This window comes from Leptidea sinapis, chromosome 19 (genome assembly GCF_905404315.1).
Source record: "Leptidea sinapis chromosome 19, ilLepSina1.1, whole genome shotgun sequence".
NCBI lineage: Eukaryota > Metazoa > Arthropoda > Insecta > Lepidoptera > Pieridae > Leptidea > Leptidea sinapis.
This window is the reverse complement of record NC_066283.1, coordinates 3,378,731-3,393,878: the sequence shown is the minus strand read 5'-3', so window position 1 is coordinate 3,393,878 and position 15,148 is coordinate 3,378,731. Positions and strand designations below refer to the sequence as shown.

The following is a 15,148-nucleotide window of genomic DNA, read 5'->3' as shown; positions in this document are numbered from 1 at the left end:
TTTAGTCTCATTTGCCCAGTAATTTCACTAGTTACGGCGCTCTTCAGACCCAAATACAACAATGCTTACACATAACTGCTTCACGGCAGAAAAAGGCGCCGTTGTGGTACTCATAATCTAGCCGGCATCCTGTACAAAAGAGCCCACCACTGGTAAATACCCTTAGTAGCCTCTTACGACACGCTCGGGCTTTGGACTTAATTTTTTTTTTGGCGCGGGTAAGCACAGGGCTATTATATATAATAAATCCTCCTATATCCTTGTATAATATTTACCATTTACTAATTATAACAAACGCATCTAAGTTAGAAGTAGTAAGTAAAATGATTTAAGAAGATTGAAGTAAGATGAAGAGATGTGGCATATATTGTCAAGACAAAATCAGAAGATATTTCATTTCGCAACGAAACACGGCAATCGTGATCAGCATGTTTTATTGAGGACGAAGAAAGTTGGAAAAACGTAATGAGAAGGCCAAACGCGAGTTAGGTTGGCTGTTCAGACGGTACACTGCTTTGTTCGTAATTTAAAATAAAATCAAAACAATAATATTCTGATTTCAGTTGTCTGTGGTTCGATTTTTTTTTTAGAATAGAAAGTCAAAGGCTGAATCATATTGCCGCACTGTGAAGCTAGCTCACATTAAATTCAGTTTAACTCGTTCGTAGTCACAGTCAGTGTTTCACCGACATCGTAGTGGTGTGTATGTTCACATTGTGAATGAAGCGTAGTGCGTGTTGAACTTTAGGATTTTTATTTTGTTTTGGATTTGCTCCGGATTTACTGGTAAGTTACATGTACATATATTTTTTTTATCTAGCAAAGAACGTGTTACAGGTCTTGGAATCTGTCTTTTTGTATTTTATTATAATTAGGTTTTATTTTGCGTGGTTATTTGTTTTTTTTTACCTGGGACAGAGTTGTAACCAACTACAATATTATTTGTAAGTTCAAATTACTCCCAACCATGACAATCTAAACAAAGCAATTAGATTTAAAAACCAATAAAAAATTATTGCATTAATTACAGCTGTCACAATTTCCAATAATATTCCTAAAATGACCCGAGATGGGGATTTTTGTTTTGTATGTGTTTTTTTTTTATTTAATTGAAGTAATGATATGAGGTACTAAAAACGGCAAAGTGTGAGTATATATCATAATGAGATGTCATTATATATTATATGATATATAAACATTTTCTAATAACGAATACTTAACCATTGAATTTATATGAAGATAAGGTATAATAGAAACATAACTTAAAAGTTATAGATGGCGACTTTAGACAAAATTGAATATCTACGACTATGAATTTTTTTTTCTAATTTCCAATTATTATTTAGCCAGTTGCGATTATTTGTTTTAAAAAAAAATACATTATGTATTTTTAGAACATTTGCCTGTTTCAACATTTCAAACAATAATTTTAAATCATTCTTACTTTATACGTTTCATTATTATCGTGCTTTTTAAGGTCCAAATAGCGCGCAATTGTAACCATTTCTTGACAGTATATACAGCGTGGTGCTAAAATGGTGACATTAAATTAACACACGGGTAGAGCTAATCTAACCTTAATCGTAATAAAAATCTATTATTTAAAGAGAAATCATCAAATTTTTATTCATTCAATTGTATATTTAGAAAATAAATTTTTAATCACCCTTACGTGGTTGCCTATTAGGGCATGAAACAGGTGCCAGTGACGCTAGCGCGCGGGCCTCGGCTATTAGATGTCTTACAGGGTGTTCCGAAATGATATTATGGAAAAATGTTTTTTTTAGGTTAATTATTGGTTAAGTTGTTTTACCCGTGTGTTTATTTAAAGTCGCCAATGTAGTGCCACGCTGTACCTAGAGTTAATATTTTAACTAATAATAATTCTATATCTACAGAATACGACAAATATTTTTTTATTTCTATCATTAATAGACAGTGCAAAAAATATCATTAAAAGGCATAAAATAAATTATTTTCTCTTTCCTATACAATTCTTTCCGATGTCATTTCTAATATACTAGATACTACTACCGCTTCGGAAACAAAAGGCGTTCTGAGAGAGAACAAGCGGAGCAAAAAACTCTCCCAGCATGCTTTTTTTGCGCTTTTTAATAATATAAAATTAGATTTTGCAGTTTGTTCGAGTTAGTCATTCAATTTAATAATTTATTATATTAAGATGAGCTGCGCAAGCTAGATAGATACACTTTACTTATAAATAAAAATGTATACAAAATGTCTTAAGCTAGTTACTGTCATAAGTACGCATATTTGCGGACTTATCCCTTGAAGCGATCTCTTCTAGACAACCCAAGAAGGTTAAGGAATCAATAAATTATTAAAACAGGTATCTTGAAATTAACGTCTGTAAATATTCTTTTAATTAATTTAAGTTTATTATATACATAAATTAATTAATAAAATTATTATCTATGCACTATTGCAATTTCATTGGTCCCTTTACGAAAAAAAAAACACTGTTTGGACTGCCACTTCCCCCGCAAAAACGATATCTGGAAAGGTCTCGAAACGTCGGCTTAGCTAAAATAATTATAAAAATGTAACTCTTACGCAAAATCTAATGTAAAAACACAGTAACGATTACACGCGTTTTAATCCTAGTTTAAAAAGTGTTTTATTTAAATGTAAGGACCTAATTATAAAAAAAAATGATTTTAGTTTTTTTTTATGGAATAGGAGGACAAACGAGCGTACGGGTCACCTGTTGTTAAGTGATCACCGCCGCCCACACTCTCCTGCAACACCAGAGGAATCACACGAGCGTTGCCAGCCTTTAAGGAAGGTGTACGCGCTTTTTTGAAGGTAACCATGTCGTATCGTCCCGGAAACACCGCACAAGGAAGTTCATTCCACAGCTTTGTAGTACGTGGAAGAAAGCTCCTTGTAAACCGCACTGTGGAGGACCGCCACACATCCAGATGGTGAGGATGATATCCTAACTTGTGGCGTTCCAACATGTTGGTGACTTAATGAAAATTAGCGCCTAAAGAAGTCCTCAGTTTAGATATAAGTACGTACTTGAAACACTATTAATATGGTTGCAATATAATTTCGTATGCGAAAGACACTTCGTAAGAGAAGGGCATTAAAAAGTTGACAACCTTGATTGAGAACAACAAAATGTTGTGGTAGGTATGAAAATAAAAACCGTACAAGATATAACAACACTACATACCCGTTTATTTTATCTGTGCACCTGACGTCGATGACGTCACATCGTCGCGTTGTTACGGTGTGCAAAACAAGTTCACTAGAATACAATTATTCTTAGATTAAATATTAAGTTGGTAATGTAAATTATATAAGATAAATGTAAATATTAACTCTTTTTCGTTTCGAATAACAAAATTAAAAGAAAAACAAAATTGCATATTTGTTTTGCTATATGAATCCTAACAATTTGTTATGTTTTAAAAGTGATAACCCTCAGTTCTAGGATTGATACACAAAAGAATTGATAAAAAACGTTTGTGTGGGAAAGGTTATTATAGCATAAACGATTTTCTTAATGACACCACGGACTGGGAATAAAGCGAACACCCTCAGGCTCTTTAATTATAAATGTTTATTGTACGATATCACATTGTAATCTATATTTTATATTAAAAAAAAGCCCGCTGAGTTTCTTGCGCCCATTCTTCTCAGGTCTGAGGCAGTCTCTTGAATGGGTGGTAGTTTTTGACGTTCAATAAGTGATTTTAAATCCTATTTTGAATAAAAATATTTGAATTTGAATAAAATTTGAAAACAAAATTTCATGAACGTTGCGGGACCCGAACCCACGACCTCTGGCGTTCCGTGCCAGTGCTCTCCCAACTGAGCTAACCGTTCGAGTGACGTATCGTCACAAAATCTTGTATGCTTTGTTCAACTCTCAGGTTGTGGCTTCATCTACAGGATCTACTTTACAGTTGATAACCTGCTCAACCCCAATATTTGCATATTGGAAAATTGACTTAAAATGTCGCTCTTGTAAATCTAAGCAATTTGTTATGTTTTAAAAGTAATAACCCTCACTTCTAGGATTAATACACAAATAAAATTTTATGAACGATGCGGGGCCCGAACCCACGACGACGACTTTCCGTGCCAATGCTCACCCAACTGAGCTAACCGTTCGAGTGACATATCGTCACAAAATCTTGTAAGCTTTGTTCAACTCTCAGGTTGTGGCTTCATCTACAATTCTACAGGATCTACTTTACAGTTGATAACCTGCTCAACTCCAATATTTGCATATTAGGAAATTGACTTGAGATGTCGCTCTTGTAAATCTAAGCAATTTGTTATGTTTTTAAAGTGATAACCCTCCCTCACTTCTAGGATTAATGCACAAATAAAATTTGAAAATATTTTTTTTAAATTTGATTTTTTTTAAATGAAAATAAATGATCTTTTAACCGAAAAAGAAATTGTATTTGTGTATAGAAATCCTCACAATGCAATGCTCTCAATCAAATGATTAAAAAATAAAATATGACAATTACGTTTTCGCCTCAAATTATTTCGTCGATCTAACGCATGTCGCATTACAGCAGCCGCGGAGTAGGGGTAAAGGTGAAACATTAATTTAAACTACGGCATTCAAGTCAGATTAGGTTAGTGGTCTAATACGTTCTGGTACCCGGAGAAAGCGTGTATCCGATAAAGACTGTTCTTATTGATATGATAAACAAAACCAACAAAATACTTTTAAGTATATAAAACAATGAAATATAAATTATAGATGTAGGTAGGGAATTTTTTTTTTAAATTTTTTAGGGAATTGTTTAGTAAAATTTTAGTAATCAGCTTGTTGTAACTAGCCGCTTGTATATCTTTATTTTCTGTTAATTCTACTATTTCCCCCACGAGACAGGCAATGCCTAGTGTGGGGGTCAGTATAAAATGTTAATTTGTATATGAAAAGTGCGAAATAAATGATTTTGTTTTTTTTGTTTTTTTTTTTATTAAATAAAGCTCTAAATAGAATAAATAAATGCCTATAATGACTAGACCTCCCCCAAAAATCTCCACGATGATCGGTCCTGCGCTGCCCTCATCCAACGTATTCCGGCGATCTTGACCAGATCGTCGGTCCATCTTGTGGGTGACCTACCAACACAGGGTCTTCCGGTACGTGGTCGGCATTTTGAAGTCAACAATATCGAGAGTACAGTTCCCAACTGTTATGGGAGTAGTTATAGCGACATGGCAATGAAGTCGGGGACTCAGTGCTCTGTGAACAGCTGGATCACTTGGCGTTGCGTAGAGACGTCGCTTCATTGTGTGTCTTCTACCGCGGGGAGTGTTCCGAAGAGCTGTTTTACCTGATTCCTGCCGCCGAATTTCACCTTCGCACGACACGCCACAAGTTAGGATATCATCCCCACCATCTGGATGTGTGGCGGTCCTCCACAGTGCGGTTTTCAAGAAGCTTTCTCCCTCGTACTACAAAGCTGTGGAATGAGCTTCCTTGTGCGGTGTTTCCGGGACGATACGACATGGGTACCTTCAAAAAAAGCGCGTACACCTTCCTTAAAGGCCGGCAACGCTCTTGTGATTCCTCTGGTGTTGCAAGAGAATGTGGGCGGCGGTGATCACTTAACACCAGGTGACCCGTACGCTCGTTTGTCCTCCTATTCCATAAAAAAAAATTATTGGATTGGTATTATGAATTAGTCTATTTCGTCTTTTATTATATCTAGTCTATTTGATAATAATACATGTAAATTTTGAATTTGTTAACATTATACATAGGTACTTAACGGATTATTAAATTACTTACGTCTCATATTATAATATCTTTAAATTTTAATTTTATAAATATTAATGATAGCAGTGTGAAATCCGACATGGTTCAGTAGAACAGTATCTAGAGTGTTGGTATTTAGACAATTTTCTAACATATTTTTCCTGACAATTGACGAAACATATTGGATTATCAATAATATTATGTTATCATCTTAAGTACAATGTTTCTTGCAAATAAAATGTCATTTCATTTCATTTCATGGACATTAGACATAATCTTCGTCTTGTCAATGTTCCTTAAGTGACCTACTCCTTGGGAAGTTGTATTAAATAATAAATGTCTGTAAAACGATTTAATTCACTGATTATTATAATATTGTGTTCACATTCTGGCGAAGATATTAACGCGTTACATGATCGGGTTCGAATCCCGGTAGGTGCAAGCATTTATATGATGAATATTGATGTTTGTTTCCGAGTCATGGATGTTTATATGTATTTATGTATGTTAGTATGAATTTATGTATGTTTACATGTATTTATGTATGTTTAAGTAAGTATACTCGTATTGCATTAAATATATCGTTGTCTTGTAACCCATAACACAGGCTATATGCTTAATTTGGGGTAAGATAATTTGTGTAAAAGTGAGTCAATATTATTATTATTATTATCGGTCATTATATCACGCTTATGAGCATTATTTACACATAAAATGTTATAATGAACACGAGTCACGACTGTTTGCAATTTATGGAAGAATCGGTTGACATACACTAGAAACAAACTTAATTTAAATTTGGAACAGCTGAATAGGTAAACTAATAAGGGCCTTTACCACTTCACCAGTGTGCCATAGGACGTTTCTTTGCACGGAATGCCAGCTAAATGTCAACCAGTAATATGTAAGTACAATTGGAAGTGATTCCAGAAAAACTTCCCAAACCACAATCATGTCGATATTGAGTTAAGAACACAAAACTGGTCACGTGATTCATATTAACGGACTGACGAAAAATGGCAGCCCTCCTGTCACTCTTTAAATGACATCATGTCGTTAGTAGCCCAACCCACATGTATGGAATACACTAATAGTTATTAAACTTTAAACATGAATTCCTTAAAATGTTATGTTCGTGGCTTGGAACGTTTTTCAGGAATGACGTCCAATTTGTGTTGAGCTATACTAGTACTAGTTACCAGACAGTATATAGGACTCACTGAGCACAAACTCAAGAATTTTGGTAAAGTGGTTCTTTGACGAAGAAGGCTTACTGTAGTACAGTAGATTATTGTATATATTTCTAGCTGACGCGACAGACGCTGTTCTGTTAATAAAAAAAAAACAATGATATGTGGACAAAATGCAGTCAATAGCCATCGGAAAATGTTGTTTGTCATTATTTAATTAGTTAAAAATGAAACAATTGATATAGTATGCTACCCTTAAGAAATAGGGATATATCTCAAAGAGGCGTTTTCATTGAAACCTCACACGGCTTCTTTCCGACACCTCGAACAAATATAGTTAATGTATACCAAAAATCTTATCAAAATAGTTAAAGTATTTATCTCTATCTGTAGATAGTATATTGGGAACGGCCATAAGTTGTACGTAAGTGAAGTCTCAGTACGATCTATCTACAGAGATATACCGATTATGAGATAGATCTCAGCCTCAGTAAATAGGCGGTATCCCTTTTAGTACAGAATCCTTGACACAAGCCAGTAATGTTGTCGGTGTGTGGTCAGAAGCAGTTCACTTCACACCCGCTCACCTATTTACCAGACCGGTTGTTAGGTATTTACACAACCACACTTATTAAACATAGTTTCCGTACAAAATACTCGTAAACGCCAATTCTACCGTGATACATTTGCTTAAGTTTCATATTTATATGTTTTCCATTTATCAAGTACCTATTTATTATTTTTAATCGCGGATCTTCATCCGGGCAATACTGCTTTCGTTCCCCACCTAAATAAACCCATATAGCCCAGTAGTAAGTTGACCTTGTCTACTGAGGTGGAAATGAAATGAAATTTACTCATTTGTGCCATTTGGTGTCGAGACACTTGGCCCGTGGGGCCCAGAGGCGCGGAATATGCACAAAGTAATATCTAGTCAGGCTGATCCGTTGACCGAAATAGCTGCCATCGCTTGGGCTTCCAGTAGCCCTATGGAGGCTCTTATATAGTGCTTTATATTCTCCGCGCCTCTGGGCCCCAGGGGCCAAATGTATCAACTGAGACATTGAGACTGACATAATTGGGACGCTTACTGTCTTTGGCAGTGGAAGCAGCAGTGCCAGGAACCGACGTAACTTGGACATGAGAATGAGCCAGAGTGTCGATGCAAGTCGCGTCCCACACCAGCGCCATTTCCGTGCTTAACCTAACGTCTTTTGTTTTCTTTTCGTAATATTTTTAAGTTTGTCTCTTAGTCTTAGCCCTTAATATGTAAGTTTTCTCAATTCCTCCTCTGACAAACATTATTTTTTCCAAGTTAGTTAAGTCGATTAAAGTCTTACCATCGCTTCGGACGCAAGCGCGAAAAGAGAGAAGAATAGGCACAACAAACTCTTACAGTATTGTATTTGCGCGCTCTTAAAAAAACAATCTACAAAATATTGTACTGCGTCATTCCTATTGCTATAATAATAATATGCCAGTTTTGTTTAAAGATTTAATTTATATTTTATTGATTACAAAATACGCACGTGAATAATTTATTATACTGTTACAAAATTTCATTCGAAATTTAGCTACGCCATCTTCAAATGTCGAAGTTTAGTTTCGCGTAATGTAGGTCGCGTCTCGAGGCGTTACAATTCGCCATTGAAAGTGAAATCTGACCCTGCTTTCATTTTTGTTGAAAATGAAAGTTTATAGCCTCGTTCGCTAGTGGATATTTCGTATTTTCTAATGGAAATTAGATCTGGTTGAAATACTGGGCAGTATCGCTCTTGAAATGGGGTGGCGCTAGCATCGACGAACTTCACTATTCAACTACTACTGATCTGAAGTTCGCTTGTTTTTTTTCTGAGAAAAAGTGACGAGATGATCAAGACCTCCTGCTCAAACAGTTTTAGCAGACGTATTATATGAGTTTTCTTTAAGAAAATTATTAATGCAATGTTTTATGTTTATTTTTCAATCTCAATTCGGTTTTTGTAAAAAAAAAATTATATGACACTTTTAAGTAACGAATATAGTAGACCTATTACGGCCACTCGTCAGGCATATAATGGCTCATGTAGGTACAAGTTATAGATTAAAGAATTCGTCAAAATAGTCTCATAACCATTACAATAAGCATAAACACGGTTTTACAGTAAACTTAGATAAGTTCGATGAGTAGGGGTCTAAATAAGAAAGTATCAGAAATATTATTACAAATTCCTTGCGAGATGACTATTGCTTATACATACATACTTACATTACATAGCTACGTATGCTTGTGTTTCTCCGAATATTGAGGGACTTGTGTGTAATTTAGGAATCTCATAATTTGTTATTTTTTAAAGGGATAACCCTCATTTCTGGGATAATTAAACACAAAAAAAAATCTTCCACTGAGCCAGCCGTTCGAGTGACGTAAAGTTCATAAATCTTGATGTCTTTGTTCAACCCTCAGATGAAGCCACAGCCTGAGATATTTCTAATAACTTACTATTATCAGATATGAATTATACTAATAATGGGAGGTGGATCTGGTAATAAGCCCTTTCTTTTGATAAAAACATCCGACTTTCATAAATGCGGAAATCAGAGTGAACAAAAATAAAACATACATAAGATTTCAGACTTTGTTAAAGCTCAGATTTTTTTTAAAAGTGTATAAAAGAATAGTTATAATGTACAAGCTCAGCGAGAGACAAAATACTGCATTAAATATATAAGAGGAGCAGAAGAAATACGAAAACACCAGTGAAAAATTATGTGTCCTTTGAAAACATTTTGGGACATTTTGTGACGCGGCGAAAAGAATAATAATCTTCTTAATACACATAAATTACGTGACACGTTGTTTGTCCACGACAGACTCCTAAACTAATTAACGGATTTTCATGGAGTGCAGTTTAGTCCGACTTGAGAGATAGGACAGTTTTTATTTCGATTTGGAACCCATAATTGTTTTTATTTCCAATATTTGTTTTGTATGGACATATTTTCTATGAGAGAATTTATTGACGCACGGTTTGACAGTTCTGTTGTGAAACAATTTCATTATAAGTAGTTAACAACAGGGACCAATGACGTTCATTAACATAATATAGAAGTTCATTGACAGGGACCATATATTACAAAATAATTCTTGGTGTTATGAGATATTACTGACAAATTCATTAAAAAAACAGTTTTTTTTTATTATGCACAGATCAACGTCTGTCGGGTCAGCTAGTAGAATATAAAACAATGATATTCTTTTATTTTGTACTAGCTGACCCGGCAAACGTTGTTTTTCCATATAAAGTATAATTCACGCGATAGTTTTATAAATAATAAATAGCCTATGTGTTATTCTGGTGTGTAAGCTATATTATTGTAAAGTTTCATCAAAATCCAATCAGTAGTATTTGCGTTAAAGAAGTTCAAACATACATCCAGACATACAAACTTTTACATTTATAATATTATAATAGGATAATATTGTTGCTATAAATAATTAATATATGGTATAATTTAAACTGTGAAGTGTGGCAATAATTGTCACTCAATTCAAGTCATGGTGATAATTAGAGGGAATTGAAACTTGAGTAAACATATCGATTGCATTACAGTAACGACTCTAATTGGTTAACGCCAATAGTGACAACACACCTTAGCGTGGCTCTGTTAATGGGTGTGTCCACAACATTGCGGATGCAAAGTATATAAATTTAGAAAATACTATCGTAAAGACGACCTGCGACTAATTCCGAACGTGGCTGACTGTTGACGACTTGTAAATGAAAATCGGTTACATTAATAGTAGAGTCGCTTTCCTTTTCTATCTTGCTGTATTTTCATTCCAGATGACTTATTTGTTTATACGCTAGTATATTGTTAGGCTATGATTGAAAGTGACTTCATCTCTGATCCATATCAAATTAATCTTAAAATTCTGCGGGGCTTCACAGTTGCATTCGTCACTTTGAGGCTTAAGATGTTTAGTCTGAGTAGGCCTATAATGTCAATACGGCGCCTTTAAAACTAAAAGATATTAATGTTTGTCCATTACTGCTTCACGACATAATTACTGGGCACCTTTGGAGTTCTCATCACCGGCAATGTCTTTTAAACAAGCTTCTATGTACCATATGTCTGTCACACACGGCCCTTAATGCAGAGGATGTTTGGAGGCTGAGGAGATGCCAGAACAAGTGCTTCTAGAGTGCAGAAGTGTGGTCGAACAACGGGCACAAATCCTTCGCTTCCACAAGCATCAATTTCTTTATTTAGCCCATAGAATCTATCTACCATATGTGTGATAGATGTCCCTTTATGCAGAGGATGTATGGAGGCAGAGGAAATGCCAGCAAACGTGCTTATAGAGTGCAGGAGTGTGGCCGAATAACGCGCACAAATCCTTCGATTTTCAGGATAGCATGCTCATGCCTGTAGCAATTAGAAAAGGCTGCTAGATTTCTGGGATGATCTGCTGGTTGGAGTTTTTACCAGTGGGAGGCATCTTTACATAGGATGCTGGCTAGTTTATGGGTACCACAACGCCGCCTATTTCTACCGTGAAGCATTACTGTGTTTCGGTCTGAAGGGCGCCGTAGCTAGTGAATTATAGTATGTCTTGTGGGAACGACTCAATGTATTTCTATTCTATAAGAGGATGTACGCGAATGACACCAGTGGAGGCTCCTTTGCACAGGATGCCAGCTAGATTATGGGTACCACAACGGCTCCTATTTCTGCCGTGAAGCAGTCATGTGTAAGCATTACTGTGTTTCGGTCTGAAGGGCCGTTGCTAGTGAAATTACTGGGCAAATGAGACTTAACATCTTGTCTCAAGATGACAAACGCAATAATTGTAGTGCCACTCAGAATTTTTGGGTTTTTCAAGAATCCTGAGTGACACTGCATTGTAATGGTTAAGGCGTATCAAATGCCGCTGATCAGCTGAACGTCCTGCTCGTTTCATCCCTTATTTTCATAAAAAAAAGTAAGAAGGCAATCAACAGGCGAAGTGCCTAAACAGCCCAGTCAAACTAACAAATCACTTCTTCAAGGCTGAAAAGTTTCTTTATGTTGTATTTTTGTATTGTAAACAGAAACTGTACACAACATATTACGTAAGAAGCTCAGTTGGTGTAAAGTGCAGGAAGTAAACTGTATCGCAACACTAAAATTAGTTACGGATAAACAAATACGATTTACAATACGCTTGCACGACTTTCATTATTAAGGAATCTTGTTTTTAGGCCTCGCGCACATGTAACGAAAAAAAGTATTAATTTAAATAAGTAGTTTTAAATTTGTATGCTACTAAAACAGACTTAATTATTAACTCTATGATATTTTGTCTTTTTTTTTTATTTAATCTTTGGTTAGAGCTGTCACCTTGTCCATGATCTTTGAAAATCATAATGTTGTTGTTAATCCGAATTCTGATGTCTCGTGTTAAGCTAATAATTAGGCTTCCTGTTTCATATATTATAATATAATTTGTGTAATATAAGAAATAAACGTATATTTCACATGCCTGCACTACATAAATCTCTGTGTTTTACTTAAAAATAAGTACGGGTATCAGAGGCGAGAGAGAGACGAAAAACCGTTCACTGGTATTCGTTCGCCGTTGTTCTTGTACGTGAACAAGGCGATATAAGTGTGTATTATAAAGAGTATAGTACACAGGTACTCAGAGCTACTTATTCTAATTTAACTATTTTTATTCAAAATAGGATTTTAAATCACTTAATGAACGTCAAAAAACTACCATGTATTCGTAAATTTTCCTGAGAAAAACGGACGCCAGAAACTCAGTGGCTTCTTTTTTTTTAATTGTTTACAGTACAATTTCGTACAATAACATCTAATCATAAAAAAATAATCTTAATATTAAAATTTTCAAACAAGTTATACATGTATAGAAAACAAAATTTTAATCATACTTACGTGGTCGCACAAGAAAACACTTACAGTTTGTTCTGAAATTATGTTACTTATGGAAAATTGAGGTATTTTTGTTATGAACGTACATGGGGCGTTTTTTTAACGCTGCTAGCTACTATTTGCAAATTCAAAGTCAAGCGTGAGTGGTTATTGGATCAAAAAACAATATTATTATAAATTTTTTTCTATTTTTTGTATTGTTTTTTCTTTGATACTAAGAAATATTAAATAGGTGCTGTACGGTGATGTTCAAATATTTCTATTTAAGTTATTATATACTTAGAAAAAATATGGTATCAACCAAAACACCAAAATATCGAAGTAGGAACTAAGTAGGAGATCTTTGAAATAATACTTACGATTCAATTTTCAATAATGACAAACTATTCATCACACATAAGTTCAAGACTCCAGGGAATTCTCAAAAAAAAAAAAGTGAAAAATAATTTTCTAACACGAAGAATTTTGTTTTGAAAGTTTCCTAATGCGATCTTTCGCTTCCTGCAATTTAAAAAAAATACCGTAGAGTGTATCTGATGTATCAACATAGAAAAAGTAAGATTATTCTTATTGTAACTAATTTTGGTTGATAAATTTTAAACAGTCAGCCACGCATGGCATTAGCTTCTTTAATTTGAATATTAATCCACTATCTAACGAACACACTGAAAAACCATAATTGGTCGTGTTATCGGGCTGTCAGGTCGTCTATTTGCTAGTTTATTGTAAGTGTATGGTATAAAGCGTATGAAATAATTACTTTTAATGTCAGTATTACGGATTGGATGTAATGACTGCATTGTACTGAGTCACTCGGCCTCGTTTCACGTTGTGCTGCTTGCGCCCGATGCAACTTTCTCTGTGAGATCTTCAAATAGGTCATTGAGACTTAACGCTGAGAAAACAGTGCTTTTGTATAGTTTTATGTATATTCTACGCCAATAAATGGAGAGCCGTTTCCTTCCCTTATACCGCGAAAAGTATTGAACCGATTAGAATAATATTATATATATATTATGTATGAGTTCAAGTACGTACACCGTGATACGGGGATTTTATATATTACTAGCTGATCCAGCAAACGTTGTATTGCCGATATTAAAATCGTGATACAAAAGTAACTGTTGATCGTAGATGGGTGAAAATTTGAAGTTGTATGTTATTTTTAATGTTGACTCATAATCAAACAAATTCAAAAAAAAATTCAAGAAAATAAAGAATAAAATTGGCGTGGACCACCCTTAACATTTAGGGGGATGAAAAATAGATGTTGTCCGATTCTGTGACCTACCGACCTATAACTACTTCATGAGAATCGGTCAAGCGGTTTCGAAGGAGTTTAACTACAAACACCGCGACATGAGAATTGCTTGCTTATAGATATAAGATTATATACAATCTGAATCTTGGAAACGGCTCCAACCATTTTAATGAAATTTAGTGTACAGGTAGTTTCGGGGGCGATAAATCGATCTAGCTAGGATTCAACTTAAAAAAAAATGTAGTTTTATCTGTGTTTTAATGAGAAACTGCTACAATAACATTAGAATACAATGGTAAATTTCGCCACTATTTACAAGACTTTAATAGCTCAGATGGGACATTGGGTGATCCGGAAAGCAGAAGACCCCGGTCCGAATCCAGATGACCTATCAAATTTTATTTGTTCAAGTTTTGTACCTTCTTAAAAGTCCGAGCAAGGCTCAGTTGTCCAGATACTATACTTATAACATAAGATGAAGCGTCTTTAAATAATTATTAATTTATGGTGATTACTTATCCGGGACCTATATTTTTCACACAAATTCAAATTCAAATATTTTTATTCAAAATAGGATGGGACATCACTGATTCAACTACCACCCATTCCAAAATGAATGCCTCAGTCTTGAGAAGAACGGGCGCAATAAACTCAGCGGGCTTTTTTTTTTTCATCAAAAAATATGTTTACAAAGTAACATTGTACAATTAAACTTAATTTTAATTATTTAATAGCCTGAGGAAGCTCAATCCCAGTCTGTGGTATTATTAAGTAAGTCATTTATGTTATAGTAACCTTTACCACACAAACGTTTTTTAAAAAAATATTTTGCATAACGTAATACTTTTGTTTTGAACACAGGGTAGGTACACAGATTTTTCAATTCTGGATTCTATAAATAAGTTCATTATTAAGCAATGGCGTTCTATACACACATAAGAACGTCATTGTGATTGACAAACAGTTGACACACGAATAAGGAGAAAAGTGTGCTTACATTGTCTTTAAGCACACTCACTC

At 34.6% G+C, this 15,148-nt stretch overlaps 1 protein-coding gene across 1 annotated transcript in view; it reads left to right on the top strand.

Annotated features, from left to right (window-relative positions):
• Positions 1-617: 617 nt before the first annotated feature.
• LOC126969938 (retinaldehyde-binding protein 1-like) overlaps positions 618-15,148 on the top strand; it is a 34,721-nt gene continuing 20,190 nt past the window's right edge. Inside the window, exon 1 of the mRNA XM_050815576.1 lies at positions 618-786. The gene's annotated coding sequence lies outside the window, so the exon portion shown is untranslated. The remainder of the gene's footprint in view (positions 787-15,148) is intronic.